An 18015-nucleotide genomic window follows, 5' to 3' on the forward strand; every position below is an offset into this window, starting at 1 on the left:
GAAATTACAATTTTAACCACAGCAGTGTACGCTATGCGTTGGTAGATCAGTCAGTCAGTCAGAGCAAGTATTTTTACATATATGTATATATCATAAATATAGCAAAAGCTATTTTGCATCCTTTTAAGAAGATATCAAAGTTACAAATAATAATCTTATCTACATAATCTTCCAAAATTAGGAACACGTACTTGTTAATGTCATACATTATGACTATAGACCACTCCTATAACTTTTTTACTTGGCTTATTTGCCAAAAGCGCAGCGACGGCTTTTGAAGTTTGGTGCAACGCCGAACTTTGTCTTGAAAACGCGGCCACAAATGGTACAAGAGTTGACATAATGAAAGCAGAAAAGAGCTTGAGCTTCAGAACTCCGGAGTTTCGAAAGACTATAGGTCCGTTTGTAAAACTGGACTCGTGAACATAAACGGAGTTTCAATATTCAGATTTAAAAAAAATATGACGAGCTTGTTCAGCGGTTTCATAATACCGTATGAGTTTTCATAAATGCATAAATTAAATATAGAAATAGGATAAAACTCATCCAATTTTATCGACGTAACACATGATTAGAAAATCTTACTTATAAATATTACCAGATCATAGAATAAAGTTTCCTTTTCATTTTTCAATTTCAAGCCTGAAGCAGAAAGCTTCAGAAATAATTTAAACATCATAAGTTCGCTTAACAGCTCTTTTTAACCCCCGACCCAAAAAGAGGGGTGTTATAAGTTTGACGTGTGTATCTGTGTATCTGTGTGTCTGTGTATCTGTGTATCTGTGTATCTGTCTGTGGCATCGTAGCGCCTAAACGAATGAACCGATTTTAATTTACTTTTTTTTGTTTGAAAGGTGGCTTGATCGAGAGTGTTCTTAGCTATAATCCAAAAAAATTGGTTCAGCCGTTTAAAAGTTATCAGCTCTTTTCTAGTTTTCTTGTAGAAAAGAAGGTTAGATAACCCTTAGGTTCATAATATTCAAGTGTCAATTGACAAATGTCAAGCTGTCAAGATGGACGTTGCCTAGATATACATAATTATTTATTTGAAAATGATTTGTCGGGGGTGTTGAAAATTTTTAATTTACACTTGTCTAAATTAATAAATAAATAACTCTGGACTTTGTAGAGAAAATTTTTGCTTGAATCGCCGTACTTATCGAGGTTTTTTGCTAAGATATAACGTTTCTCTGTCCGCAACTGGATGTAACTGTACCCGCCGGAGCTTATTGCATTAATTGAAAACAGGAAGTGCTGAGTGCTCTCCCGCGTTCCCTTGATAACACCGCTTGGACGGCTTGAATTCATTTATCTTAGGAAATGTTGAATGGGAAATGTACGCCGCGTGATATGCAACATTTTGCAATTTATCTTGGCTCCCTGCGAGATAAAATATACGAGTAGATATACTGGTACAGTGTTCTGAATTCTGATATAAATTGCAAATGTTTTGCCATACAGAAGAAATGTGTTGGTGTTGGTATTTGCTAATAATCGTTTCAAATATAAAAGTCTTGCTTGTAGATCTAATCTGATCGATCTGTAGAATCTAATAGACCTGTAGACTAGCTAGCGTCTCTTGCGGCCTCGCTCCCATAGGAATTTCGAAAAATCCGGTCTTATCTACATTATAAAGGAAACTTCTGTACAAAATTTCATTTCTGTACGTCCAAGGGCTTGGGCTGGACGTTGATGTTTGGTTTGGACTTTTCATTTTGTCGCATGAGATTTTTGGTAAGCCAATAGTATAGTCTATTCTGCAGGTCTGGGGTTCGATCCTGGACACGTAATACTAAGTTGTCAGCGTAATGTGCGTTCTAAGCAGTTAATTAACACTTGCTTTAACGGTGAAGGAAAAGATCATGAAGAAATCTGCATACCTGAGATCTTCATAGTATTCTCAAAAGTGCGTGAAGTCTACCAATCCACTCTTAGCTACCGTGGTACTATAGTCTTAACCCTTCTCATTTAGAGAGGAGACTCATGCTCAGTGAGGGCTTGAGTTGGGTAACAAGATTATATAGTTTTTACTCAAAGATGGATTGAAATCAGATGATGCGACTGAAAATGATCGGCAAGTACTAATAATAAGCTACTGCTTCTTTTAAGAATCAGTTTTACATCTCATTGCGAATAAGGTATTTAACATTTAAAAACTGGTATGGGTACTTACCTTTAAAATTTTGGGGTGTTATTAAAACTTGAAAAGCGCAATTAACCGCGAGGATTGTATAAAAACTAGTCAAGTGCGAGTCGGAGTCGCACACGAAGAGTTCCGTACCATCGTGCAAACTTATACATATATATATTTTTAATTTACATGGCGGCTATTTTAGCATTTATATTACTGGTTGATATAGCATGGGTAAAAAATACACATTCTGTTTCAACTTTCTACTCTATTTGTCCCATGAGATGCATCCCGCTGATAGACAGACAGACAGACGGACGAATGGACAGCGGAGACTTTACAAGAGGGTCCCGTTGGCACCCTTCGGGAACGGAACCCTAAAAGACTTTTTATCATCGGAGTCAATGGATTCTGAAAGTTCACAAAAGTGCAATCTGCGCCCACGCGCGCTTAATTGCGCGCCCGCACCGGCTCCCGCCTCGATACACAGCAAATTGATAACCGCTTTTATTACCTAACACCGTTTTATTGCTATTAAGACGGTGCTCAGTGAGGGGCCTTTTAATTTTGCGATAATTAAGTTAATGGCGATTTCCGATACTAAAAAATCGGTTATAGCTTCTGAGTCAGATGCTGCATTTGGCAAATTAAAACTGACGATTTTATGGCATAACTTTAGACACCCGATAACGTTGTCTAGTTGTCGATGTCTATTGGGAAACGGGTAGATGACATCATTTATGATGTACTAGAATATATACTATATATTATCCGCGACTTCGTCCGCTTGGATTTAGATTTTTTTTAAATCCCGTGGGATCTCTTTGCTTTTACGGGATAAAAATTGCCTATGCCAATTTCCTAGACGCAAGCTACCTCTGTACCGAATTTCAACAAAATCGGTTAAACTATTGGGCCGTAAAAAGCTAGAAGACAGACACACATGCGCATTTATTATATTAGTATGGATTTGATTCATTAAAAGTAGCGTAGCAAGTCATCGTCTACTTTATTTCATGCAAACGTTCAGGCGATTCTGTTTTCAAAGTTTCTGGTGGATCAACCCAAGTCTTGAAAGTATGGGTTGTATTACAGCCAACCACGCTGTCACTTACAGCGTTTTTTATATTATACTAGCTTATGCTGGCTGCCCGCGACTTCGTCTGCGTGTACAACACAAATTTTAAACCCCTGTGTAGGGTTCCGTATTTCCAGAGAAAAAAAAAACTCCTAAAGGATCACATCGCGCTCCATCTGTCAAGATCAGTCGAGGGAATCAAAACCTAAAGGGCACTTCCCGTTCATCTAGAATCATGAAAGGCAGATATGAAATCTTATAGAACAAGTAAAGGAAAAAATCCGAAAACCGTGAATTTGTGCAAAATATAGGGTTGATTATGATTATCGTTCCATCACCAAAACAATTAAAAGTGTTATTTCTTGTCCGATGGTACGGAACCATTCGTGTGCGAGTCCGACTCGCACTTTATCAGGTTTTTGATGTCATTAACAGGGCTCTCTCCGTCACTTGCTTCCACTCGCTTCATACAATCGTAGTTCCAATTTCATTTGAATATTAAGCAACCAAAGTCCATGAAATTTTGCAGACATATTCTAGAAACTAATATCTGTGTCTGTGGTGTTTTAGATTTTTCTAAAAATATGTAGTTTTAAAATTACAGGGGCTTAAAATTTGTATGTAAATTTTTAAGACCGCGTAACTTTGAAACCGAATATTTTAACAGAAATCTGGAAAACCACAGACATAGATATTAGTTTCTAGAATATGTCTGCAAAATTTCATGGACTTTGGTTGCTTAATATTCAAATGAAATTGGAACTACGTTTGTATGAAGCGAGTAGAGGCGAGTGACGGAGAGAGCCCTCTTAAGATTTTTGTTACTGTACTTGACCATAGTTAATTATATTATTTGTCTATATCTATCCTAGATTCTAACAATTTATGGTCGAGTTCTTAAACTCTGAAATTCAATAAGTTTTCTGGAAGACTAAGCGAGGGAGCGTTTTTTTTTTTCGTTTTTGAGAAAACGTCTAATTTCTTGGCGGCTTACCACATTGGCTTAGTCATGCCGCAAGTCACCTCTATCTTAGGCTTGTGACTCTTACAAAATGCTGTGAGTGTATGATTGTCTGAAGTATCAACATAAAGGAACCTGTCTCGGAGTTCTTGTTCTGTAATATTTTTTTTTTAATTAATTAATTAATTAAGTAGGATTTTCTGTTACATTTGAACAAGGCTCAACCAATCTCCGTCTAGAATCTAGATAATGGGCTAGATAGAGAAGTAGAGTAGGCAGAGCTTTTGTTAACAGTTTCGTTTGTTAACAGGCAAAGAAACTTCGCACCTTTATGCTTCACTGTGATTAATGAACGTTGTTAAAATTTACAGTCGTATTGTCTTATACTTATGTAGGTGACGGCTTCCGGTATATTTACGAGTACAGTAGGCACCGCTCGACGCTCTCCAATTTCATCCGACTTTCGCCGATTCAGCAGTTATATTTGTGTCATTGCTGCATCGGGTTAAAATAAACTTTAAGAAATAACCATTGCTCACAGCAACATTTACAGATACATAATAATATGTAATAATTAAAAATATATGTCAAGTGCTGGTTGGTTCATATTTGCACTGGTTGACCCCACTTAATTATTTACTAGTTTGCAGTGGTCGGCATAGTTAATTAATTATTTATTAACCAGTTCCAAAGAATAGGCTGAAGTCGCCAGATGATTTGTTGCCACGACTTTGGGGATTTGGGTAAGGCATAAACATTTTTTGTAGCGTTAAGTATGCAGGCAGCAACATCAAGTTTTATGGAAATGACATCATTTGCTTTATGCCTGCCATTACTTACGTCATTTTCACATGATTTTAACTTTTTCTGGTATAACTTAAAGGTAGATACGTCAGTAGACGGTTAAAATCTCGAATCGCCATTCTCAAAACCGGTGTGGCAACTGGCAAGAGGGCGAATGGTCGCTTTGCATGGTGCATGATTTTGTGTGCAGCGGTTACCAGAGTGCAGTGAGCAGGTCACCACGCCTCGGTGGTCGCATGAATGGGCAGCGGAGCCCCGCACGCCGCTCCCCGCCACTCGATTTGTGAATGAATGCCCCACCGGCGCGTGCCTCGCCGCTCACGCTCAGTCGCGACTAGCACCGCCTTCGATACGCGAGCGCATGCCTCTGTTTCCAATTCTGACGGATCGAACTTTGAATTCGCGAGTTTTGTTAAAGTTATCACCCAAGAACTCCAAATCTGGAACCCAGTCCCAGTGACCACTGAATAACACTGGGAAGCTGTTCCACGAGCCGTTTGATCGGCATTCGAGACCTCATCGCTTATTAGGTAAGCAATTAAAAGCTATTTTGTTCTAGCCAATTCTTATATCGAGCTAGGTGACACGTAGGCTAGATTCATTGAAAAATACGACATTGGGTTGTACCGTAGGTGGGGTGCCCACGTTATTACAAAAATATGGTACATGTAGTACGCCGTCATCATGTCTTCTTCGATATCGGGCACGTATTTGGTCGACCATTGTAGGTGTCCGTCCGTAACACTTTCACAAGCGCTCGCTCATTCTGCACTATTACTTAATTCATTCAGCTAATGATTAAATTCTGTTTGAATGGGCTTTATCGCAAGTGGGCCTAGCCCTGGGCTGTGTTCGTGTTACGGTTCAATGTACAAGAAACTAATTAAGTTATATTCGGGTAACTATTATTACCAAACCTTATTTTCTTTCCTTGTACCACCCTTGTACATATATTTTCCATGCTATGAAACTGATTTTTCACAAAGACATTCTGATTTTTATGGAGAACTGCGGAACCTGTTTGGTTGAATCTATAATCAAGTTTTTGCTGTCTGAATTTGTCTTTACCGGATAACACTGTACTCATAATCTTTATTCATTATCTTCGAAGTGTTTGGAATATTTATCACCTTTTTTCACAGTACAGTGCTAATAGTCAATAGTATTTTCGTGGTCTACGTGGAGTTTCAATGTCTTGATGATCTCACAGATTAAAATAATTTGATTATATTATTATACCGGCAAAAATCCGGCAAAGCAACTCAGTTTCTAAAAGACAAATTGCAGTATATTTACATAATTACTATACACTTTCATCTGTAGACCGGATTCATATCCACCAAAAGTCACATCAAAGTTTTCGAATAATTGAATAAAATGCATGGGAAACTCGGTGCCAGCTGCTCGCTCTAAACTTGAAGTGGTTCCACACTTTTCATATTTTATTCTCCACGGCAAATGGAAAAAACTAAAAACTAGGCGCCGATACAATGGGTCTTTTAAAAGGCGCTAACGGCAACTACCTGGGAATCATTTGCAACTTTTTCACAATGACGAGCGATTGCGCCCGTATGCCTTTGAAATTGATGACACTACCATTCTGTGGGCGATATATCGATCACCGTGTGACACCGCATTAAACATCACGGCTTGTGGAACATCGTCATATAAATTGTTTTCGGTTTGGACTAGTCGGGAATCATTTAGTCCACCAACATGAGAAGTCTCCAGTAACTTTCCCAAAAAAATTAATTCTAAACTTTTCTTAGGTACTATAACAGCTATTTACAAGTGTAAATTAAAACACACCTGACAAGTGAAGGTTACAGTAACTAGAAAACAGCTGATAACTTTCAAACGGCTGAACCGATTTTCTTGAATTATAGCTAAGAACACTCTCGATCAAGCCAATTCTCTCTCGATTAAAATCGGTTCATTAGTTTAGGAGCTACGATGCCACAGACAGATACACAGATATACACGTCAAACTTATAACACCCGTCTTTTTGGGTCGGGGGTTAAAAACATTGAAAAGGGTTCAAAAACGGAATTTTTTAACCGCGAGTAACATCCATTCAGTGAATATTTTAAAGTCGTCTAAACTTTCTTATGAAATTGACTAGCTACCTCACCATCATCGTAAACCCGAGGCACGTCCGGCCGTAGGGTTAATAAAACTGCCATCCATCATGCCACCGGCGGATATTAAATTGACACGCCTCACTCCAACACTCCATCTCATTTCATTATGATGATATTACTGCACTAGCCATCTAGCGCTTGATCACGGCTTTGTCTGGTTTTTTGTTTACTAATAATTTAAATTTTGTGTTTGACTACGAATATATCTATTGATTTAATTTGCGGAAGATGCTCGTTTGTGTACTGTCCAATTTCTGATAAGTAACTAATAGTTATTTGACTGTTCGGTTTATTGAATTTGCATTAAGTTTGCTAATGCTAAAACTGGGGCCTTACCTCGGTAGTTTGTCAGATACAGTGTGATCGTAGCAATCGCCTCTGATTGGCCGGCTCTATAAATTCAGCCAATCACAACAATTAAGATAGTAACAATGATTGATATGAACCAATTATATAATATGAGTCACCTAATTGAAAAGATAGCATTAATAGTAATTTGATAATTGAAGGAATGGCGCTAAACTGAAAAAAATGGAGTATAATATTCAGAAGAACGATTGTTTATATCCCTTGAAATCAGTCAGACACAGTATACCTACCTAGTTTTGGTTTACAGTTGGAAACATTGAAATATTCAAACAGACAGGACAACAGTATACATCGTTTTCAACTGTGGGCAATATAACAGTACCAGTATAAAGAACGTCTTCTATATAATAATAATCGTCTCTATAAATATTACATTAACCACGTCTTTCAATATGTTTTTATTGGCTAACGATAAGTGGTCCCCAGGTGGTACAGGAATCCCATCTCTATTAGTCCCTTGCATACTTTTATTATCTTTCTCGGGAGCGTTGCTAGGCAATTCCCTTTTTCATTCTCAATAAATGGCACCTATGTGGCTAACGATAAACTTTATGGGGGATAAAATTAAATTCTGCTGACGATACGTTGTGTGGTCCAAGAAAAAGTCGTAGCTAATAAATAAACTATCTGCCTACTACGATAGAGGCAATAAATTACTATACAATTCTGAAAACTTGTATAATTGGTTTGATATTTGCTACAAATGATCCCCTGTCTAGTATACCACAACTAAGACATATGGCAGAGTTATGCTACAATAATAATATGTGAAGTCAAGAAACACAAAAATATGGCTTTTATAATAATTAGGGTCTCCTACGATTTTAAAATAATAAAGCCAGCATTACAATTTTTTATATGAATCGTATGAATGCTGTAGTACAAAAAGGAACGAGATCTAATTCCGGGCAGCTAGATCGCTTAACTTTTCTCTAAAATCTATTTATATGGAATACACATAAATCGTAAAGGAAAACGTGAAGAAACTTGGATATTATCTTGAAAAACTTTTGGAGAATGTGTGCTATCTATACCATATCCATAATATTACTTCCGTAGACAGTCCTAAATATAGTTTTTAGTTCTATCATTATTTGGTCTTCGTTCAGTAGATGTTCTTTGACCTTCAGATTAAGGTATGCAGATGATGTTACATAATCCATCGGTGATAATGCGCACAGTTTATTAATTTGGCATAAATACATATATTGACTACAAATGTTAATCATGCAATCAAAAACCTGATAATAATCAATAACCTTTTTGATTGGCTTCTGAATAGAGTAGCCAATTAGGTTGTATTTTTACGCATGTCTCCATTTATGGGCATGTTTTGTATGTAAAATTTACATTTGAAATTAGGTTGGAAACTTTCGATCAGAAGAATAGGACCGTACCTGGAAATACTTGTAAATAATAATCAGATATCAGTTCCAAATTATTGATATTGTTAAATTACTATCAGGAAAGATCAACAATTAATTAGGGTTTTTCGACTTGAGTGTTTTTTGAGGATACAATTGATACCTTCGTTAGCTTTTTACGTGCAGCCACCTTGAGTAGAATTCATTCCATACCATAATAATTCTCGTACTGAATAATATTTTTTTTAACCTAATTAGGTTAACTTTTGTCTATTATATTAGATATACTTTCATATACAGAATCAACGCCACCATTCTATGCCTTTCCGCATTCCGCAGTACCGGGCATATTGATCAAGCGCTTTATTTTTCTGTTAATGTGGATGACCTCAAATGCGGGAATTTTTGTATGCTCCAAGTGCGCGATGGATCCTCTAGGCGGGCTAAGATGCCATATTGGTACTTTAAGTACAGAACAGTCTGTTTCATAAACTTATTAGTGTGTTTTGTGACTGTATTAGTGTACATACTTACTATCAACGGCGGCCGACGACGCGGACGCCGCGTCGTCCGACGGAAATTAACTCGGCCCGCCCTCATTTCTTGCCAACACTGCGGCCACTATACTTTGCTCCTTTGCAATGTACTTAATTTAGTTCAAATTGTCCGTCTTATTTCAATTAATCACATTCATATGTATTCTTGTTTTGTTTTTTGGAGATTTATAAATTAAACTACAATAAATTATTACCAGTTTAAATAAATAATCAGTTGACTTCTGTGTCATTGTTATTATGTGTTTTCGCCGAATATTGAAACAATAAAAGATCGCTCTTTCAAAATCTTCTAAATAATTTGTTTTTCTCTTCTCTGATTTAAGTTACTCAAAATCTTATACGTTTAAAGTGCATTTGCACTTATTTTTGTTTAATCATAATAATTTACTCTCAATAACTTTTATTTAAAGCTCAATAACCGCTGCAAATGTTCATTATGTTGTTACATTTACAACGATTTCCTTTAAAAGTTAGGTTTATGATATACGTCTCCGGTGGGCTAGCGGCTTGATTCAAAATAAATACTTATAGTTTTTTTTTACTACCATATACTTAAAACATCCGTCTTAAATAGACGTTGAATTATCATTATTTATCGTTTGCTTATAAAGTACTTAGGTAATCAATTAAAGTTCAATGCGTTAATGTAGTTACTTGTTCATAGCAAATCGCGTTATCGTGCCAATCCTAACTAGATGTTTCTAATTTCTAGTGTATAGTTTTTCATAGTATCTTGATACAGTTACGTTATTATACAGTTCTTGAACTGTTACTTTATAACGTCTTTGAAATTAATGCTTTATTGTATTCATAACGCTTTCTTGCGAAATTTTTCTTTGTCTCATCTTACAGGTTTCTCTGAATTTAATTCACATATTGTTTGTACAAGACAAAGGATTTCCCAAGCGGTTTCCTCACAAGTCGTTTATCTGATTTTCTTTAACGACGTGCAAACTAATAATTTAAGTACCTACTGTGATTATAGTTTTCATTATTTCTTTAATCCTAGAGATCAATTTAAAATAAGTCGACCTTTATTGTAAGCAGTTTATTTTAATATGAATTCAAGTATCCTCAGTATAGTGGTTAGGCATTTTCTAGGCAAGCGCGCTCCATCTCAGGTCGCACCATCATTTGCCAGCAGGCCTGATTGCAGCCGTAGTACTAGTCTATAAATTAAAAAAAAGTGTCGAGAAAATCTTGCTGGTTTAATGATATTGATGTAACGTTTTCTGTACCTTAAGGTATATTATACGTTTCGTCATACCGCTTGTTATTTATGCGATTGCAGCAGTGATTATGTAATACTCTCTCACCATGCTTTTTGATTGAAGTTATTATCATGCAATGCATGTTGCATTAAGTCCTCGTCATATTAACAATTATATAGAGAAACTGCGGTGCCGCAAGATTACGTCATAAAGTTGCATTGTGCATGTTCTACCTACTTACAGTGCCGTAGGTGAATACTAGATTCTGTAACTATTTCATATACTTGTAGACTGTTGGAAAAACTAGGACAGTGTAAATAATCAATAGTATAGAGGGGTTGGGCCATCTCCAGAGATTCCACGATATGATCCCTTATATTGATTTGTTATAATAACGCTTTTGAATCTTTAATCAATAACACCTCATCTAAATCATTTATTGAATTCCTAGTCAAGTAGGTATAGACGTCTAGATTAATATCATCTGAAAGAGAAATCGTCGATTTAATAGACTTTGCCATTAGGGAAGGAATGTAGTAAATCTCGTTTCATTGATACCAGCGATGAACTAGTATCGAAGGTTTGCAAGGATAAAAAACGTGTCTCTAGTAACTAGGCATGTGTAGTAGATTTTAGAAGGCCTTCCAAATTATTACATGTAGTGAAGTTCAACTGAATTGAACATATTTTGTCATCTTTAGTAAATGGTTGATGTAGAGTAGTGGGGAACATTATTACGGGAGCAAGATTTAGAATGGGACTGAATCTTGGAAAATGTTCTAATCGTTTGCGTTTTAGACGCACAACGCCAAAAACGCAAATAGCGAAATGATGTAAAACGGTAGCAGAATGTCTGCACTATGCCATATTGTACGCGAAATATTAATGCAAAAGAATATAAGCAAAAAACTGAACTATACTATAAACGAAAAAAAAAATATAATAAGGGTACCTATCTTCAATGTTAAGGGTAATAACCCTCAAAACTTAAGAAGGATTTTAAAAAGAGACCCTTAAACTTTAAGAAAACCGTGCTTTAACTACGAACTGTTTGGAATTTCCAAAACATTTAAATTTTTGCATTTTGCGGTTTTGGCGTTTTAATGCTTGTTTGATATTTTGCCTAAGTAATCTTTCATTATCGCAAAACGCCAAAGTTAATTGGAATTTTGCGTTTTTGGCGTTGTACGTCTACTCTAATCGAAAGAAATGATGGGAACTCTTCCCACGACATGGTACCAAGAAACATGGCGGGAGGGACCCCGCTGCTTCGATTGACTCTTACGAGATACTAATTGCATTTCGACTTCGTTAAGATTTCTTATCTAAAAAAATATTTTCCTTTTTATTGGAATGCTTTTGTCTTACATTTCCAATAAATACCTCCGCCAGGTACTGATTGAATTAAAGATCGTGTAAGGATCCATTATGCCCAGTTATTTTAGGTTTTGCCACTTTAGTGCCCACTGTGTTAATTGTCACAGATTTTTAAAATTGCCTTAGGATTTTTTGCATTCGAGAAAACATCCGTTTACATCCTGTTCAATATACATTAATCACTGTCTTGTTTCTTTTTGCACTTTATTTTTCTCAGACACAAGTATTCTAGAGATTTTAAATAGAGTCGCATTTCTCATCTATTCTGTACTTATCTAATTCTCTATCAATTTTTCCGCTTCATCAATTTTAAACCTAGGATGAATCTAAGAAAGTTGTATACTTAATTTTAAGTTTTACTATACTAGTTAAATCAAAATGTATCCTGTATAGTTTGAATATCCAGATTGCTCAGCATAATTTAAACCAGGCAATCAAGTCAGTAGATTATGGGAGCTTGTCTCACTCGAGTATAGATTAGTGAATTTCTCTTTAATCGCATATATCTTCGAGAGTCTGGCGTCTCAGCTTGTCTCTTGTGATGTGATAAATTGCTGCCTTCAACTTATAATTTGTGCTTTGAATAAAGATATGCATTACATCAGGCGACCATAAGATTTGTATGGGATATTCGAAGTAAATCTTTCAATTTCATAGATAAAAAGAAATTGAGATACCTATTGATGGAAATTTGTATAAGGGGGTGACATAATGTTGTATTGTGAATTAGAAAAACCATCGGGATAAACAGTCTGTAAACAATTATGTACTTGAGTTTATTTTAGTCTCACAAACCCGCGAGAAGGTCTTACTAGACAAATTATATGCGGTACGTACTAGGCACATGTATACGACTCAGGCCATTATCTTTCCTGTGTTTGTGTAGTATTGTTTCGTCGAAAATACTGAGAGGAAGCGATAAATAATCTTCGAAGTTTATAAGATCGGCCGATCTGCGTTCGCACAGCATCACATACCCTCGTTATTCGTTAAGGTTGTTTATATTTGTAACGATATCGGCCACTTTAGCTCCTCTGTTCCGCTAACATAGTATATCACACTAATATTATAAAGGCGAAAGTTTGTATGTGTGTGTGTGTGTGTGTTTGTTTGTTATCAACACACGCAAAAACCACTGGACGGATTTGGCTGAAATTCGGAATGGAGATAGGTAATATCCTGGATTAGCACATAGGCTACTTTTTATCCCGGAAAACCACAGAGTTCTCCCGGGATTTCGAAAACCTAAATCCACGCGGACGAAGTCGCGGGCGTCAGCTAGTTGTGAATAAATGTAGGAAGTATTATCTATTTGTAACTAGGGGTAGGTACTATGTTTAAAGACTCTTTCGACAATTAATGGGCATGCCTACTCCACTATATTATATTACATAGGTATATTGTATTTAGGTGATATGTAGTTCGCCGTGCCACGCCGATTCGTTTGCTTAAAAATTTTTTGTCTGCAGCTGTCCTTTCATCTTTGCCGAGCTTTTGTTTATTGTGTTAAGATTGTGTTGTGACGGATAGTAAAGAAATAATAATAGTTTCGGAAAGGCCCAGCTGGCTATGGCGAAATTCTCTAATAATATCACCGACCTCTTTATGAGAAAGATTAGGTTCAACGTAATTAGTTATTAATAGCATTAGATTCTTACTCACTAACTAATAACCCTCGAAAAACTCTCCTGCTGTCTCTATTGTGATTTACAGTTACTCGTTCTGACCGTGAGAGCTAAAATAAGGATCAAAGTGAACACAAAAACGATTACCTAAGTACACTTAATTTTTATTACCCGAGTAACAATTCAATCTACCTTTCCGACTTGGTGCATTTAATTTTTACAACGGACAAATAGACGGAAGTTGTAGTCGGAACAAAGGTTCCGTTGACTTTTTAAGCTTATTAATTTTTGTCCCTTCCGGATCAGCCCCTAAACTAGGGTGGGACTCATTCAGGCGAAAACGGAAGTAGCATACGCTCGCCATACCGTCCCGTAATTGGTGGCACGGGCTTGCGTTTCCGGTTTTAAGAGGCACTAATAATAGGCCAAAATGTTTGCTTTCAACGATTGAGTTGCGTTTGTTAATTTATAAACAAAGACGGTAAATTCTCACGAGGAGATGAGAATTTCCCGTCTTTCTTTTGATACCCTACCTGATTATTTTCGATATTCAAGTAATATTAGTTTTTGTTGAAGGATAATGTGCTATTAAAACAGAACTTAAATTTCGGTATTCCAAATAAGTGATGACAGTTGGCTGACTCTGGAAACCAAGGCTAGCTGAGTGATTTTAATAAAGCTCACAATAACACTATTTTTGTTCGTTTGTAACCCACAGTCATTCATAAATAAAGTCTGATTTCTAAAGCGTAGATGACTATAAATAGAGACGTTATTGGATTTGGCCTCTCCTTACGAAGTTCCTACGTACGGCTTAATGGCCGTCCCAATAAGACGTGTCCTTTGCTCATAAGAGCGTGACACGCACTCTGAATACAAGTGCACTTGCGTTGGCATGCTTGTGTTCTCAATGAGCCGTGTCTTAAACGATGAATGGACCAATGGAGCCAAGGACGATTGATTATGCAATAAACAATTTGTGATCCCAAATGAAATTTATATTTGTATCTAAAATTGGTACACTCTCGTAAAACGTTGAAACGCTGGCAACGTTCGCAAATATCCATGATGATAAACTTTAAGATATTATATTTATAAAACATTTTATAGCAGGAAATCTATGTAGCTTTAAAAACGATTATGTAAAAAATTTATACAGGAAAAAGATAAATTTAATAATGGCCATTTTGTTGTTTATTGAACGCCGCTTTAAATCGAAACTCGCTGCGCCACTAATAAAAGTGTATGGGACAAAATTTGCCGTGGGTGCAGTATTTTTTCCCAAGACAATTTCTTGGGGTAATAAAAAGATTATAGAAGGGTGGAGGTGCTAATGCATGTGTGTACGCACATCCGGTCCATTGGTGTCCGTTAATTGGTCCGCGTAAAAGGGATATCGTGTAGCCGCCCCCACGTCCCTTCTTGACTTCCTTTCTCGCGACACCGACAGGTCGAGATCACGACGTGAGGACACTTTGGACAAAATACTCCTTAAAAGGCCTGATGCTTTTAAATGCGGCCGTACTACCACCCGCTGAGCCGCCTTGTCTTTGATCTTCAGACACGATTATTCTTCATATTAAGTAGGTACCTATTTGCTCAAATTAATTATTATTAGTATCGACAATGTTTTTTTATCAATCAATTTGTTCTGAGATTCCCTTTATCTGACAGTGGGTGATTCTTGTCCTTTATCCCAAGATAGGTGGGGTCGGTCTTTTTCTTCCACACACGTCAACGCATTTTCCACGTGTTTTGCACCACTTTTTACAGGTCATCAGAGTTCGTAATATTAATTCTAAGTTTTTTAGTTTGTTAACTATTTAAAATTTATAACTACCTCTTTGACTCACTCTTTGATTCTTTGACTTTATACCCAGAATTATAGAGTACGTAATAATCAATTTTAGTGATTTAATATTTTACTTTACTTCTTACAAAAGATTTCGAGCAGTAATTATTTCTTTAATGTCGGCTTTTTACTTTTGTCACTCATTAGTCTCCAGGACCACATCCGAAATTATATATTGTTTAATGAATGGCCTTCCCACGATTCTTTGTAATTTCATGAACGAAATCATTAACCGTGGCTCCCTGTTATACTTCTTTGCTGTGATTCGTAATCTGAACTTCATGTTCCCATGACGATGTCTTGGACTGTGACTACCACTTTGGTTTATACTTATTCATACTTATGTTCAGTGTACCGTGTCCTCGCTAACTGCGTAGGTACTTCGTCGTCAACATAGCTTCTTTGAAATTGCAAATTCACATAAATCAAAAGTAGCATTCCATCTTGATGCGTAATACATATATCCAAGCTAGGCGTGTTATTATCTTGATATTTCTTCCCGCTATTTTCCTCAATTTTGCGATTGTAAACAATTTGAGATGTAATTTCCTAGAAGTGCTTAGAGATATTCCAGGGTTTATGGTGACTTGTGTTAAGGATGGATTAGTCCTTTTCTTAGAAATAAACGTTAGACTAGGGTCCATATCCTAGAGAATATAGAAGAGAAAGAGACCAAAAAATAAAGACAAATATTATCGTTGCCTTATTTGGTATTTTTAGTAAAGAATTTATTTAAAAAGCAGTAAACCTGCGTTGTTTATTATTGATTTGCTCAATTAGTGTACTTTAAGTAGGTAATACCAACGTCATGATTGTTTTATTATTTACAAATGAGATAAATTGTTGTATTAAACAAACGTGAACATATAATTATAAGATCTATGAGCCGGATCTCATTGAAATACTACACGCGCACTTAAAAAACATTCACACAATAACAATATTAAGTTTTCTATGGATTTCGATTTGTCCGTATTTGTGTTTGTAAAAATAAATAAAGTCAATCTAATGTCATATGTAAATGATATTTGATCATTGGATTATTTATCAAGACGGTCTTCGTAAGCTTCGTCGATTTATTTTAGATGTTTTTCGTCGACTGGCCAGCGGAAGTCATTATGCGTTTTCCGCCGTAGGTAGGTACTGCCCTGTAAAAATATATTCATTAAAACAGCGACCACGAATTCATTCAGTCCCATTCTTTAACGCTTGTATTTTAATATACTATTTTACGATTCTCTTTTTAAGGTTACTGATCCAGTTATTGTTGCTCAACTTTGCTCTACATTCATCAAAATTCTGATCATTGTCCTCATTTTGTATGCGAGCACAAAATTATATTCAGGAGTATATTTTTAGATAAAACAAATAGAAGTACATAATATATCAAGTTCACAAATATTTGGTTGGGTGTGGACTGCGACAGGTTTTGACTTCAATAAAGGATGCGTGATGTTGAAAAATGGTTTAAGGCGGTCTCTTGCAATCGCGGGGGCTTGTGACAAATATTGACATGGCAAATGTTTGCCTCGCCGAGCACGCTCATCTCTTGTGCCACTACGTGCAGCGTAGGAGGCTCACAGATAAAGGTTATACCGCTGGGCTCCGAGATAACTACAATGTTTGCACAAAATAAATCTTGTTTGCTTTCTTTATGTCCTGCACATTGCCCGGATCACGGCTGTGTGAATCCTCACGTTCTGTTTGTTTTTGCTTTATTATCATGGACATTGTATTTTACTATCGCTGGGGTTTAAGTTATGGCCGCAGTGTCTGTGTGACTGATCGAGAAATACGTGGTAATACGGCACGGAGAAGGATTAGTTATGGTTTTTGTTTGATGATAGCTTATTTCCGTTTCAGTCGCTACCATAAATATGGCTTGTTCTAATGTAATCTTACCATTTACCTTAGTCAACTTTTTAAATCAAAACTTGACACGGAATCTGAATTTTGCAATGTTATTGGTTTGTCTGTCTTCTCATTATTCTTCTATTGTACATATTACAATTTTTTATATTTCAGAAATCTATTTAGGTCTTGACCTACGACACATGCGCGCTTCAGACCAGAACGGCGATCGAACGAACAGAACCTAACTTAGAAACTTGGCAAAGTTATCTTGTAGTTTGTTTAACAAGGTTTAAAAGTTACGTAAAATTTTATTTTATATTAATAGCCTGAAAATTACTACAAACTATGTACATATTTCATTAATTTACAATATTAAATATACCTAGTTAACAGAGCTCTCTCCGTCACTTACTCCATACAATCGTAGTTCCCATTTCATTTGAATATTAAGCAACCAAAGTCCATGAAATTTTGCAGACATAGTCTAGAAACTAATATCTGTGTCTGTGGTGTTTTAGATTTTTCTAAAAATATGTAGTTTTAAAATTACAGGGGCTCAAAGATTTGTATTTTTCTTTAAAAAAAGGCCCAACTTTGTGCTCGTTTTTCTAGACAACGAAGCAATTTAATGAAATTTGGAAAAACCACAGACCTAGAAAATTTAATGAATATTATGTAGTAAAAAAATTA

General features: G+C 36.1%; 1 protein-coding gene and 1 long non-coding RNA gene across 6 annotated transcripts in view; one reads left to right on the top strand and one right to left on the bottom strand.

Moving 5' to 3' along the window:
• Positions 1–18015, top strand: part of LOC123881104 (E3 ubiquitin-protein ligase HECW2) — a 128351-nt gene that overhangs the window by 4406 nt on the left and 105930 nt on the right. The gene's annotated exons all lie outside the window — the stretch shown is intronic.
• The window catches only part of LOC123881110, a 45232-nt gene continuing 32597 nt past the window's right edge, over positions 5381–18015 (bottom strand). The window contains exon 3 of the long non-coding RNA XR_006799415.1: positions 5381–5496. This is a non-coding gene — a long non-coding RNA (uncharacterized LOC123881110). The remainder of the gene's footprint in view (positions 5497–18015) is intronic.

Source organism: Maniola jurtina, chromosome 3 (genome assembly GCF_905333055.1).
Source record: "Maniola jurtina chromosome 3, ilManJurt1.1, whole genome shotgun sequence".
Classification (NCBI taxonomy): Eukaryota; Metazoa; Arthropoda; class Insecta; order Lepidoptera; family Nymphalidae; genus Maniola; species Maniola jurtina.